The 15,087-nt window shown below is 41.8% G+C and overlaps 2 pseudogenes; one reads left to right on the top strand and one right to left on the bottom strand.

Moving 5' to 3' along the window:
- Positions 1–5,078: 5,078 nt before the first annotated feature.
- LOC136174026 (olfactory receptor 4C6-like) lies at positions 5,079–6,008 on the bottom strand (annotated as a pseudogene).
- A 3,367-nt stretch (positions 6,009–9,375) lies between these two features.
- On the top strand, positions 9,376–11,370 carry LOC136174442 (TP53-binding protein 1 pseudogene; annotated as a pseudogene).
- The last annotated feature ends 3,717 nt before the right edge of the window (positions 11,371–15,087 follow it).

Below are 15,087 nucleotides of genomic sequence, written 5' to 3'. Positions count from 1 at the left end.
TGGACTACATCTTGAAATCTTTAAAGGAACCTTTGAAGCAAAGCAAAATATAGAGTCAAAATGACAATCAGAATAGTCAGCAGAAGAGGACTTACAGTCTTGTCCAGCTGATCGTGGTGTTCCTAGAGTGAAACACAGAGGACGCTTTCTCAGTTCTCAGTTGAACTGTGTCAGCAGAAAAGTTCTAGACTACATAAAGAAATATCTAGCTCAAATCATTACAAGAGAAATTCATGTCATCAAAATCAATTCCCAGACTTGAGCCAGTTTACATTCAGAATGCTATGAACAAAATGGGGGATTCAGTACCTTTGAAGGACGACTTTGGTACCTTGCTAAAATTTTATAACGTATCTTTCCCTCAGATTTGAACCTCCAGCCTTTTATCAGGTTAACTATGCACTGTGGAAAAGCAAATAATCAGATCTTTCAGAACACTGGCTTTGACCTGAAACTTATTCCTAGAGATCCAAAGCAATACTGTAGTCCCTCAATCAGAGTAAGAGTATATGGAGGTCTGGCAATCAATGGAATTTTAGCTCAGGTCTGTTTACAGTGGGCCCAGTGATCATGGAACCCATGCCGTGGTTATTTCCTCAACTCCAGAATGCGTAATTGGAATAGATATTCTTAGCAACTGACAGAATTGTTTGGCTAACCTGTCAAGTAAGAGACATTATGTCAGGAAAAGCGAAGTGTAAGACACTGGTACTGTCCTACCTAGGAAAACAGTAAATCAAATCTAATTCACACATCTGGAGGAATTGTAGAGATTATTGCCAATGTCAAACCTTGCAAGATGCAAGGGTGGTGATTCCCACAATATACAATTTCAACTCTCTCATTTTTCTGGTTGCCAAAGACAGATGGATCTTGGAGAGTGAGTGGGTAATTCTGAGGCTAACCAGCTTCTATATCAGATGCAGTTTCACCCCAAGAGTAAATTATCAGAACTGCTGGTACCTAGTATGTAGCTAAGCTTCTGCTTTTATGTCTCTGTCAATAAGAACTACCAGAAGCATTTAGATTTCAGCTTGAAAGGCCAGCAGTAACCCTCCATGGTCCTACATCAGGAATGCATCAACTCTCACCAGAATTGTGTTATAATATCGTTTATAGGGATCTTGGGTGTCATATTCTGCAAGGTATCACATTGATTCATTGTACTGATGACATCATGCTGATTGGACCTACTGATCAAGAAGGAGTAACTGCTGAGGTAATTGGAACACAGGTTGGAAAAGAATTTCTAGACACAGATCATTTCAGAAGGGAGTGAGTTTGTTAAGAGCATGAAGCAGAGAGGAAGGCACTGCAAATGCAGTGGGCCAATCTCCTGACAGACCAGGGAAAGTCAAGAGTTTTCATGGGTTAGTAGCCAGTTTTTTCAGCCTCCAGGCAAAGCAAATTCCTGCTGAAAAGTTGGCATTAGGTGATTGGTTTGGGTGCTATAGGGTGACTATTGAGGTGGGCATTTTGGTCTAATCTGAGGTTAGGAAGCCTGCTGGTGATGATCAGTGGGGTTTTCAGCAACAGTTACAGTGGGGCTCAGCCAGCTTCGGAGGTAACCTCAGTTCTGGGCTCTGCTTCTATGGCCTTGGGGCAGAACTCGATAGAAATTGCTTTAGAAGTTTGGTAAAATATTTCCTGTGTTACAGGGTAATACAAGTTCAGCTAAAATTAGGAGACTCAAGCTCAGTGAAATTTCTAGGGGCCCAGTAGCATGGGGCATATCAAGCTATCCCTTTAAGATTCTGAAGGATCATTTGTTCCATCAGGCTTTTCCTATAACCAAAGATGGTGCATAGTGTCCCTGGGGCCTCATTGGATTTGGGAATCAACATATCTTTCATTTTGGAGTATTAATCTGGCTGATTTATAAATTATTCATAATACTGTTAGCTTGAAGTGGGTGCCGGAAATAGAAAAGATTCTGCAAAAGTTTGGGCCATTGCATAAGCTTCTCTTCCACTTAGGACAAGTGATCCAGTAGATCTATGATTCTTGATGTGTCAGTGGCAGATAAGAATGTTGGAAATGTCTGCCCTCCATATGTGAATTTCAGTGAGACACTTAAGATATGGGGAAAAAATTCTTGTCATCCTCGAAAGATAATCACTCCCCTTTTTATGAAAAAGCTCTGTAGCCTGCTAGTGGTTCCTAAACGAAACTGAATGCTTCATCAAGGGCCACCAAGTCACTATGCAACCTAAATTTCTGTCATGCACTTGGTATCTATCATCTAACCCATCAAAGTCATAAAGTGGTGTGTGCACAGCAGTACTCCATCATCAAATGAAGTGATACATACATGATCTGGCCCAAGTAGGACCGGAAGGCAAAGTTCCAGAGAGAAGTGACAAAAATGCTCATGGTTCCCGCTCCCACTACATTCCCTTCTCTCCCCCTGCCTGCATCTATGGATTCATGGGGTCAACTGACTGAGGAATGTAAGACTTCAGACTTCTAAAGGGATAGTTCTGCAATGATCTCCAAGATTGGAAGCTGCAGAAAGGCAACCTCATCCTGAAAATGCTTAAAGCTCAGTAGTGAAGGGAAACCGTCACAGTGGGTGCATTCAAGGGGTGCATCTAGTTGATCACTTTACTTGGAAGGAGAAATGTACAAATGTACAACATATACTCATTCATAGTTTTGGTCTATGATTTGTTTGAGTGGTCAGAGGCTTGTGGGGGTGAGGGGTATAGTTGCAAAATTGGTGACAAGAAAATTTGAGGAAGAGTTATATAAACACACTTGCTTGAATGGGGAAAAACATGAAACTCCTTGCTTCCCAAATCACAAAGGTTGAAATGGAAGTAACAGTCTCTACTATTCACTGCAGTTAACTATTAGCAAAATTTGTGCTTCCTGTTCCTATTAACTTATGTTCTGTTTGCTTAGAGGCTTTAGTTACAAAGAGAGAAATGCTTCCACCAAGAGGTACACAAGATTCTGTTGAGCTGAGCACTGAGTCAGTGATGCCTTCTAACCATCTCATCCTCTGTTGTCCCCTTCTCCTCCTGCCCTCAATCTTTCCCAGCATCAGGGTCTTTTCAAATGAGTCAGCTCTTTGCATCAGGTGGCCAGAGTATTGGAGTTTCAGCTTCAGCATTAGTCCTTCCAGTGAATATTCAGGACTGATTTACTTGAGGATGGACTGGTTGGATCTCCTTGCAATCCAGGGGACTTTCAAGAGTCTTCTCCACCACTGCAGTTCAAAAGCATATATTAGTGAATTTCAAAATATTAGTAGATTTTAGCAATGCATGGGACAACCAAAAATTATTTAGACTTGAGAGAGAATTATTTCTACCATATATGTGAATTATGAATTTCCTTTCTTGAAAAGGAAAACACTTTGGAAGCAGAAATATATAGTGGTTTCTAGGAATTCCAAAGGAGAATAATGGCGTGAATAGTGGAGCCCAGACCAATTTTAGGGAAGGGAAATAATTATGTTTAATATTGTGATGGTGGATAAATGATACAATGCGCTGTGTCAAAACTCATAAAACTACATAACAAAATTGAAAATTATGTCCTTTATTAAGCACGTATCAATTTTTGTCTTCAGTTTTAGCAAATATACCACACAAATGCAAGATGTCAGAAAACTGGGAAATTGAGAGGGATACGGAATGGGTATTTGTGAACTGTCAGTATTTATTGCACAGTTTTCTGTGAACTTAAAGCTTTTCTAAAAGTTGCCTGTTTAAAAGTTTATTTACCCAGGAGGTTCAGTGGTAAAAAATCAGTCTGTCAAGCAGGAGACACAGGTTTAATCCCTTAGTGGGGAAGATCCCCTGCAGAAGACAACCTGCTCTGGTATTCTCACCTGGGAAATCCCACGGACAGAGGAGCCTGGTGGGCCACAGTCCACGGGGTCACAAAGAGTCGGGCACAGTTTAGTGACTAAGTAGTCAGCAGCAAGCGCAACTTCTCTTTACCATATTTAAAATATTTTACTTGAATTTTTATTTAATTTATTCTATATGTGCATATTTATTAATCTACATCTTAATACCCACAAGTCCTCTTCAGTTTACTCTAGGAAGCTATACAGATATCATTAATGAACACACTGCCTCTTGTTTAGTGGCATGGTATGACATCACTTGACAAGATAACTCTGAATGCCTTTTGAGCATTAAGAATAGACACAGGGATGTTGTGGGGGATGCCGCAATAATCTCGAAAAGAGACTATGATAATTTGAACCAGGTGAGTAGCAGTGTGTGGTCAGAAAATGTCTGCTATGAATTCAGTTTTAATTTTTGATGGGAGTGTAAAATGGCACATCCACTTTGGATAATGTTCGAGATGGTTAGCATAAAGTAAACACACACTTAGCATATATTCCAACAATTTTATTTTTAGCCAAATATCCTGGAGAAATAGTATGCTTTCCAAAGCTTTGTACTATTATGTTCACAACTGCTTGGTAGATAATAGATAAGAGACTGCAATAATCCAAATATACATTAATAAAGAGAAGGATAGAAAGAAAGAAAATCACCAGTAATGTCCGACTCTTTGTGACCCCATGGACTGTAGTCTTCCAGGCTCCTCCGTCCATGGAATTTTCCAGGCAAGAGAGCTGGAGTGGGTTGCCATTTCTTTCGACAGGGAATCGTCCCAACCAAGAGATGGAACCTGCGTCTCCCCCGTTGCAGGAAGACGCTTTATTGTCTGAGCCACCTGGGAAGCCCCAAAGAGAAAGATAAGTGGGAATAAAAATATAAAATTAAATCTTTCTCAGCCATAAAAAGCAATGAGTTACTGATACACACATCATTGATTGATTGCAAAAATATTTTGTTCAGTTGAAGTCTTGTTGGATGCATAAGACAAGTGCTCAGGGCTGGTGCACTGGGAAGACCCAGAGGGATGGGATGGAGGTGGGAGGGGGATCGTGATGGGGAACACATGTGGATCCATGGCTGATTCATGTAACTGTATGACAAAACCGACTATAATATTGTAAAGTAATTAGCCTCCAACTAATAATTTTCCCCACATTTCTGAAAGAACAGAGTTCTCTTAAATGGAAACACATGATATTCTGAGCATGACAGTCACTTGCCAACCAAACTCCCCAGTTTCATCCACAGTTTTCTCATGGCACTTTTCACCTCCATAATCCTTGGGGTGTAGATCAAGAGATTTAACATGGGTGTGATGATGGAATCAGACTCGGCCATCACCTTGTCCATGGGGTAGGTGGCCACAGGTCTAACATACAGAAATAATAGAAGGCACAAAGAACGTGATGACCACAGTGAGGTGGGAGCCACAGGTGGAGAGGGCTTTACGCCACCCTTCAGACCTGCAGGACTTCAGGGAGCAGAGGGTGACCACATAGGAAGTGATGAGGATGAAGAAGATGGCCACACACATCATCCGGCTGTTGAGGATGACTAAGAGGCCCGGAATGGGGGTGTCTATGCAGGCCAGTTTCAACAGTGGGAGCAAATCACATATAAAGTGGTCTATTGTATTGGGACCACAGAAGGGTATTTGACACATGAAGAGAAGCTGCACTGCGGCATGGAAAAATCCCCCACCCAGGCCCCTCCCAGCAACAGGCAGCACATCCGAGGCCTCATGATGGGCACATGGTGAAGAGGCTTACAGATGGCTACAGAGCGGTCACAGGCCATCTCGGTGAGGAGGAGGATGCCCACTCCACCGAAGAAGTGCTCAGTGAAGAGCTGGGCCATGCAGACTTCCAGGGAGATGGTAGTGCTCTCAGAGCGGGAGTCCACAGTCAACTTGGGGGCAATGATGGAAGAGTAGGTGACATCCATGACGGACAAGGAGGTAAGGAAAAGATACATGGGTGACCTCAGACGCTGATTCGTAACCATGGTTACCACAATGAGGAGGTGTCCCAAAACGGTGGACACAGACATGATTAGAAACACGACAGAGGGTATTTTCTGCAGCTCTGGGTACCGCATAATGCCCAAAAGAAGGAATTCCGTCACACTGTTTTGATTTCCCATGTGTCAGCTGCTGATACGAGCTCCAGCTAAGAGTTAGAAGACCTGAAAAAGCAGCACTTGATTTATAACTAGTGATTATTTGACTTCTAGTATTTCCGGGATCTCAGGGAACTTATGGGTTTTTTGTTTTTCTGTTGTGTTTTTTGTGTCTTTTTTTTTTTCCCCATTTATTCATTCTCCAGCATTTGGCTCTTAATAACCTGCTAAATAAAGAGGTTAAAAGAGAGCTACTTCATTAATGTTATGTTCTCCTTAGGCTTTTTTTTTATCTTCTCTTTTTAAACGGTGTTTCCATGTCTTGAATGTGAAGATGGCTCTGTGCCCATGCCCTGAGTGACAGGAAGTGGGAGAGGAGTGATCTTAGGAAGATGTGCTGCGTGAAAGCAGAGAGTCGGCATGAACTTACAGATAGGGAGAAAGGAAAGGGGCCTTGGTCTCCATCCCTGACTGCGCAGGGCGCTAGAGACAGAGGCACCATTCAAGGTGGCTGATGTAACGTCTTCAGAGAACCTTTTATTATGTTGGGGGAATTGCAGTCTGCTACGGGAGCCATTTTCAGTAGCTTGATAGTAAAATTCAGCTCTAAAGCTTTTTTCCAAGAAACCACTGTTGCTAAAAGAAGTTGTTATTGGAGAGTTGATAAACCAAAGTGTCTATTAGTGTGGATAAAGTTTTGGCACCAAGTGTTCTGAATAATTAAAGCATTGCATCATTCATGGACACCGAGGGACTGCATTGGAAGGGGGCAGTGACCGCGGTTTGCCGTAACCTCAGAGAATGCACTTTTCCTGACCTGCTTCATGAGCCAAAGGCAGGAGCTGGAGCCCCAGGGCATCTCTAAGTAAGGCGGACTAAAGAATACGTCATAGTCCTTGCCTCAATGTAGCTCATGACTCCAAGGAATTACACTCAAAAGAAACAACTGGCATTTTCATGTAGAAGTCTCTACATCAGGGAGTATAATCATTGGATTAAATTTAATAAAGGCTTTTTTTTTTTTAGAGCAGTTTTAGGTTCACAGTTTAGTTGAAAGGAATGTACAGGTTTCTCATATACCCCTACCTGTACTCATATGTAGGAACTCCCATTATCAACTTCTCCTAGACTTGATTGTTCCAAACAAATGATGAATTTACATTGACACATAATAACCCAAAGTCCATAGTTTACCTTAGGGTTCTCTCCTCTTTTTGTATATTTCATGAATTTGGAGAAAAGTATAATGATATACTTTTGATATACATCCATCATTATATTAATAGTGTCATAAAGAGTGTTTTCACTGCCCTAAGGATCCTGTACACTTCACCTACTCACCTCCCGCCCACCGACTCATGTTGAATTTCTGATTTATGTAATAGAATAAAGGTAATATATCTTTTTGAGTCCTTCACTCAGTGTAAGGAATCTGTCATAGGTTAAAGTCCTTGCAGACCATGCTCGCCATTATACAGTACCAGGTACTGGGTTTACTTAGAACTCAAGGTCCTGGAAGTTAATCTATTTATAGAGCTGTTTAACAAGTCGATGGTAAAGTAAATATGATACATCTCATCATTTAAACAACAGGATATATTATTTTACTTGGTTAGGGTTTTGAATCCAGGCCATATTCAGTTGAACAAAGAACTATGATATCATGCAACACTCTAGTAAAGATCCTTCATTATAATGCCTCTTCTCCTAAATTCTAAAAGTGGTCTTTAACCGAAGTATGCATGCAGGAGTATGGAAATACTTTTATAAATATTTTCCATATTGATAGAAACATCATAAACCTCTAATCTAATTGTATAGATCACATATTTTAATGATATTTAATAAATAAGAATAAGTCTTTCTGCCTCAAAGAAATTTTCTTTCCTTCACAGGACTCTGGTCCACGTTAGTGTTGAAAAAATTGTCTTACAAATGACAAGGAAAAAGAGGTTAAGAATTGACATTTTTAAACTGATATTGAAAGCTATGAACTCAGGTTGTTTTGAGGATTATAATTTTATCCATGTTCTTAATTAAGGCAGCAACAACAAAAGAGAACATACTTTTGTTTAATTCTTTGCTAATCTTGTGAAAGTTTTCATCTCTGGTCACAAATACTCTATTTGTCTTCTTTTCTGGCACATAACTAGATTGCATCTCCTTACTCCTTATTGAAATTTATAATATTATTTTGTAAATCTTAATACTGACACATCCTGAAACCTATAAATTACACTCATAGGAAACATATTTTTATGTTCATAATTGTTGTTCATAGTAGTCAAATATCTATTGACTGGATATTGAATAAACACATTTTGAAATAATCCCATAATGGAGTGTGATAAGGCCATGGAAATGAATTTACAACCAATTCAACAACCAAAATGAAATATAGTAGGGCTGGATAAAAAAATAAAAGCAATTCCAAGAAGTCTGCATATAGGATGTTATGTTCTGTAAAATTCAAAGCCAGGGAAAATATATATAGATAAAAATGCTTTATTTTTAGGACAAAATTAAAATGTTACTTTTAAGAAGAGGTGGACAGCAGATAGGAAAGTGTTTAAAATGTTTAATTATGGGTAAAATTTTAGTTCTTGAGATGGTACTAAGTTTAATAGGATTTATTTTATTATTACATGAATGCCAAAAAGCAGTATGGAGTAGGAAATGGCAACCCACTCCAGTATTCTTGCTTGGAAAATTCTATGGACAGAAGAGTGGCAGGCTACAGTCCACGGAGGTTGCAAAGAATCAGGCATGTGTGAGTAGACACACCTGAGCAAGCGTGCATGCACAAAAAGGCAATAATATAAAATGAATAAATGAAAGATGGTAAAATTTTTTGGAAATGGGTGAATTCTACAGGTGAAAATTTATTATAAAAATGGGTCTCTTCTATTGGTTGGATCTGCTTCCTTTTTGTTGACTTCATTTTTAATCAGGCTGTCTCCATTATGGTAAAATTAGGCAGGAGTTCCCAGTCTCCATTTTTGGTAATTCTATTAGGAAAAAAAAAGATAGTGACTTTTCTCAATAGTGAAGAAAAATTATTTTAATGAGATGTTTTCCTGAATAAGTGTCTCTTTATTAGTTATCAAAACAAATGGAAATGAATTAGAAAAAGATGAGATTTCTGCTCAGTGTTCATATACATTTTAATCCTCAGACTACTTGTTGCAAATCTGTGGTTTCTTGGTGAAGGAAAGCTCTAGCACACAAAATAAAATCTTGTCTCAAGCACCCTGGTGCCTTCCCTAGATTGTAATTACAGATAGTTTACAAGGGATAGCGAATAAGAACAGAGGGGCCCCCTCGGATCGTAGAGAGTCAGGAGTGCGAACCGGAAGTCTCCCCTCACAGACCGGCGGCTCTGAGGTGACCTGGGGACTCCAGCTCCTTCTCCTCCAAGGCCTCCAGCTCACACGCACGTCAAGCGGGCCGAGCCTGTCCGCCATGCTCAGCAGCGGCAGCCCCGGGAGAGGGGCCGCTCAACCCAAAGGGAACACCAGCGGGACAGAGCCTGCCGAGTGTGCCTTGCCCAGCTCCCGAGGAGGCCCAGGGAAGCCGAGTCCTAGAAAGGGTCAGTCAGACAGGGACGCCAGTGTGTGAGGCGCATGGTGATGCGGGCCTTGGCATCAGACAGGCAGCGAAGGCTCCAGTCACGCCTCGTGGGCGAGGCCAAGGGGCCGCCCGCCTTCTCGGACCACTGGAACCAGGGAGACAGCTGTGCCTGGCCCCTGGGCATAGAGGGCATTTCACCTAGCATGTCGCCGGACGATAAATCCTTCACCCGTGTCAGGCCTCGCGCGCCAGGCTCCGGCAGACGGGCAGACGCGGGTGCTGGTGCTTTGCGTCCACGCGACTCTCCCGAGGTTCCATTCCAGACTGCTGCTGGCCCTTCAGAAGGCTTAGATGCCTCCTCTGCAGGGAACAGCTTTGTGGGGCTCCGTGTTGTAGCCAAGTGGTCATCCAGTGGCTATTTTTACTCCGGAAAAGTCACACAAGATGTCGGAGCCGGGAAGTGTAAGCTGCTCTCTGATGATGGGCCCGAGTCTGGCGTGTTGGGCAGAGACCCTGCTGTGTGGCCCCATCCCCCTGGACACGGACGTGCCCGCCTCTCGGAGGATGGGTATCTCAGGGCAGGAGTGGTAAGATGGCACAGAAGGGGTCTCGAGAGCATCAGAGCCTTGAGAAAGAAGGCCAAAGGAAGTGGTACAAGCGGATGGCTGCCATGCTGTCCCTGGAGCAAGGAAGCAGACTGCGAGAGCGGTGTGGCCTGGGCCCATGGGAGGCGGTAACGCCCGCACCAAGGCAGCAGGCGGCAGCTTGGACAGTGTGGTGGACGGGAGACGGAGACGGCGAGGTAATGTCAACTCCCCAGCCACCCCACCACGTCCAGCAGCAGCAGTACCGCCCCTACCCGAAAGGTCCCGGAGAGCCCTCGTGCCTCCGCGGGGGCCCTCGGGCCAAAGGAAGCTCGTCACTCCTGAAGAGGAGCGGCCCCTGCCAAGCGAGGCCGGAAATCTGCCGCTGAGAAGCCTGGTGCGGCGGGGGCAGGAGAGTTTGTGAGCCCCTGAGAGTGGCGACAACCCGGGTGCGCCCTGCCCTGGAAGAGCAGAGAGGGCCTCTGCCCCTCAACAAGACCTTGTTTCTGGCCACGCCTTTCTCCTCACCATGGCCACAGCAAGCGACAAGCTGGCTAGCCGCTCCAAATTGCCAGATGGTCCTACAGGAAGCAGCGAGGAGAGGAGGAATTTGTAGAAGCTCCTCCTTTCAACAAGCAGTACGCAGAATGCCAGCTTCGAGCAGGAGCTGGCCACATTCTTGAGGAGGTCAGTGACGCCCAGTGTAACAGCCCACCAGTGTCCCCTAACTGCGGGTCAGCGCTGTCGAACCCGGAAGTACTTCCTGTGCCCCTGGGATTCCTTCTGTGGCTCCTGTCTGCGTCCATGACATCTGCCATGCCAGCCAGCTCCAGAATTACCGCAGTTACCTGCTGCCAGCTGGGTGCAGCCTTGAGGGGCAAAGGAGTCTGGATTGGCACCCCCGTGAAAACCCTTTCCAGAATCTGAAGGTACCCTTGGTATCAGACCAACAGCAGAATTTCCTGGAGCTCTGGTCCGAAATCCTCATGACTGGGGTGGGGGCAGCCTCTGTGAAGCAGCATCATGCAAGGGCCCATAACAAAGACATTGCTTTAGGGGTGTTTGCCGTGGTGGTGACGGTCCCCTCACGCCCAGCCTCGGCGCGGAAGTGTGCTGACGCATTGCAGCTGCCTGTGGTGGGACAAGAGTGGGTGACCCAGTGCCTCATTGTTGGGCAGAGAATTGGATTCAAGCAGCATCCAAAATGTAAACACGATTATGTTTCTCACTAAGGATACTTGGTCTCACCAGTTTTATTCCCTGCTGTTGTGGTGATTGTGTCTTAACCAGGTTTTAAATGTGTCTTGTGTGTAACCGGATTCCTTGCATGGATCTTGTATATAGTTTTATTTGCTGGACTTTTATGAAAAAATAGATGTTGAATCTCTTTGGTTGTAGTAAAAAAAAAAAAGAACAAAGGAGCACCCTAGAGCACTGGGTGGAGCAGAGTAGCTTTTTTGTGATCCACTGTTTTTTTTTTTTTTGTTGTTGTTGTTTTTTTAACTAAAGTCAATCTTGTTTTCTTCCTCTCCTCTGTCACTCTTCCTGCCATCCATTTGAATTTTCCTCTTTTTCTCTGGTAACTTTGGTCAGCCCAAGGCACCTAATGCCTTCAAACCCTTTTCCATACTTGGTTCCTGAGTATAAGGAAGGGTAATTTATTTTTCTATTGGCTAAGTGGACAAACCAAAAGCTAAACCTATTACAACATTGGGGATGTTAGTTATGAGAAAGGAAGGGAAACTTTAGGGAATACTACTAAATGCTAATACCTAACGTCATTATGTCTTAAAATATTCCCTTTAGAATGCAGAAAGGTTTATTTTTTCTCAGCATTCCATGAGAAGGCTGTTTTGAAAAAAGAATGGAAAGATTTGACACTAATTTAGAGTGTTCTAACAGGTAAGTGAGAGATTACTTACATGATTGCACTGAGAAAGGCATCATGCAGAATAACAAATTAAAAAAATATATTTCCATATGACTTTTTCCCTTGAAGAAGGAAACAGAAACTAGTACAGATAATGACTGTGACATAAGCTTCTTGGAGAATGCCAGCCACTCCACATCCAAGAGACAGCTTTAAATAGAATGCTGTATATCACAGATTAAAAGTATTACTCTTTGCATGTTTCTAAAATGATATTTTAAGAATGTAACTTGTAGTTGATATGCATCTGGATTTGTTTTGAAACAGCGAATAACTACACCTGATGGATGATTCAGAGGAAACATAACAAAGTGAAAGTTAATAATTGCATAATGAAGGTGAAGGGTAATGTGCCATATATGTGGGGGGAAATTTCCATCTTTCTCTAATTTAGGCTTTTGAGGGATAAAGAACCTTGGGTAGATCTGTTCACCTTCCCACAGAGAAAGGTACATTTTTCATAGAAATTAAATGAATATAGAGATTTTCCTAAAGATAGAAGTGAAAGAGAAACAAATCAGAGAGGGTGGTATAGTTTTAGAGAGTCCTAAGGAAACCAAAGTTTTCACTGTGGCTTCTGCAATAAAACAGATTTGTCAGGTAGAAGGGCTTCTCTGGGGGCTCAGACGGTAAAGAATCTGACTGCAATGTGGGAGACCGAGGTTCGATTCCTGGTTTGGGAAGATCCCTTGGAGGAGGGCATGGCAACTTACTCCAATTTCTTGTCTGGAGAATCCCGTGGACAGAGGAGGCTGGCGGGCTGCAGTCCACGGGGTTGCAAAGAGTCGGACATGGCTAAAGTATTAAGCACACACAACCCCGTCAGGTAGAAGGATCAACATGACACCTCGTGCTTCACTCTCTTTTGTTCATCACCTTTTCTGTGTGATTTTTCTTTCAGCTCATCTCTTTTAGCTCCCAACTCAACATAATATCCCTTTATTATTGTTTTGAGAAATTTAGCTGTTCTAAAATTGGCCAAACTTGTTTGAAGAGTTAAAGTACAGTAGTTAGTAGAAGATAATGCTGTTTTATCAGTGCAGTTTTGTCTCTAGATTATTACAATTCATTTTTGTGTCAGATACCTTTGAGGATCTGATTTAAGATGTCAGCACTTCTGGGAAAAGTCAGCACATGGTCATACAGAGAAAAGTATAGAAAAATACCTGTTGATGCTAGAAGGATAGGAAGAATATCAAGGCTGTCCTTGCATTCTTGAAGGGCCAAGGATTCATGTAAAAAGTGTGGAAAACTTACAATGATCATCTTAGGCATGCCAAAGTCCTAAAATCTTACAGGGCCAAGTGGTCCTATTCTGAGTACAACATGTTTTACTCCGGGTTGTGGAGCTGATTAAATTATTTAAATTTAAGCAATTTTGTTTTTTCAAATATTTAAGTTGGGGGCACATTTATCTGTTTACCGTACCATACATACTATACAGATGGCCACAGCAAATTAATAATGTGAATGTGTTTTTAATCAGAATAGTACTAAAACAATCAGATGATTATTACAAGAAGTAACTAAGAAGGTTCAGCTTAAAAACACTTATTAAGCATGTACAACAGCATCGAAACATCTATATTATCTATAGTGAAACAGATCACCAGCCCAGGTTGGATGCATGAGACAAGTGCTTGGGCCTGGTGCACTGGGAAGACCCAGAGGGATTGGGTAGAGAGGGAAGAGGCAGGGGGATCGGGATGGGGAATACGTGTAAATCCATGGCTGATTCATGTCAATGTATGACAAAATCCACTACATTATTGTAAAGTAATTAGCCTCCAACTAATAAAATAAAATTTAAAATAAATAAATAAATAAATAAATAAATGACAAAAAATAAAAAAAAAATACTTATTAAGCATGTACATTGTGCAAGGCATCAGGTTTGGATCTGGGGACAGCAAAATCCTGAAGGCTTCAAAAACTCTACATCTATGAAAGAAGCTAAAGGAAGCTCAGACAATTTTGATTTTAAGTATAATATGTGATAGTATAAGATAAGCTGTAAAAGAAACTCTTAGAGAACTGGAGAATTTCCTTCATCTCAAAGCCATTGCTGATGGCTTTCAGAAGAGATTAATTTTCTTTTCTTAGTTAGTTTATTTTTTTTAATTGAAGGATAATTGCTTTACAAAATTGTGTTGTTTTCTGTCAAACCTCAACATGAATCAGCCATAGGTGCTCTTAGCAGTTGGGTCCTGAATTTCAAGACAGCATAACTAGAAATAAAATTACAATTAAGGAAGGAAGGAGACTACTGAATACTCTATTGAGTGAATATTTGATAAAAACTCACAATTATTTGCAAGCTAATGATTAATCATGTGTATTTATGGGCTTTCCTGGTGGCTCAGATGGTAAAGAATCTGCCTGCAAGGCAGGAGACCCGGGTTTGATCATTAGGTTGGGAAGGTCCTCCAGAGAAGGGTATGACAACCCACTGCAGTATTCTTGACTGGAAAATTCCATGGACAGAGGCGCCCGTCCATGGACTTGCAAAGAGTCAGCCATGACTGAGTGACTAACACACACACACATGTATTTATGATTCTTAATTTATCTTACAAGTGTATGTCCTAATGTATAAATAAAATTGTTCTAGAAATAGACAATTTAAAGAGATTGATAAGATACAAAACAAAAGCCATATACTCAAAACAGTGGCCACAATCACAGGCCATATGTTTAAGTACAAATCCTTCATGATGGATCACTCATTCAAATGCATAAGGAAAGGATGAGTTTATTACCCTGACCGAAATCCCAAGACACAGTTCCTTGACCATTTAAGATCTTTGCCAAAGATTGCACGGTCTAAAGAGACTATTTTCTAAAATACCAGAAATATTAAATAACTTTGACACTTTCACAGCAGGGGTTTTTATTTGCAGGAAGATAATATGTGATTCAACTACTTTGAGGAGAAAATCTATTGAGGGGGAGAAAAGCAATAAACAGGGATCATTGTCTGTTTGGTTCATCAGTTTGTGTTTTGGTGGCTCACATCTTT

The sequence above is a fragment of the Muntiacus reevesi genome, chromosome 9 (genome assembly GCF_963930625.1).
Source record: "Muntiacus reevesi chromosome 9, mMunRee1.1, whole genome shotgun sequence".
In the NCBI taxonomy this organism is placed as follows: domain Eukaryota; kingdom Metazoa; phylum Chordata; class Mammalia; order Artiodactyla; family Cervidae; genus Muntiacus; species Muntiacus reevesi.
The sequence above is the reverse complement of the archived record's forward strand: the minus strand, read 5'-3'. Positions and strand labels throughout refer to the sequence as shown.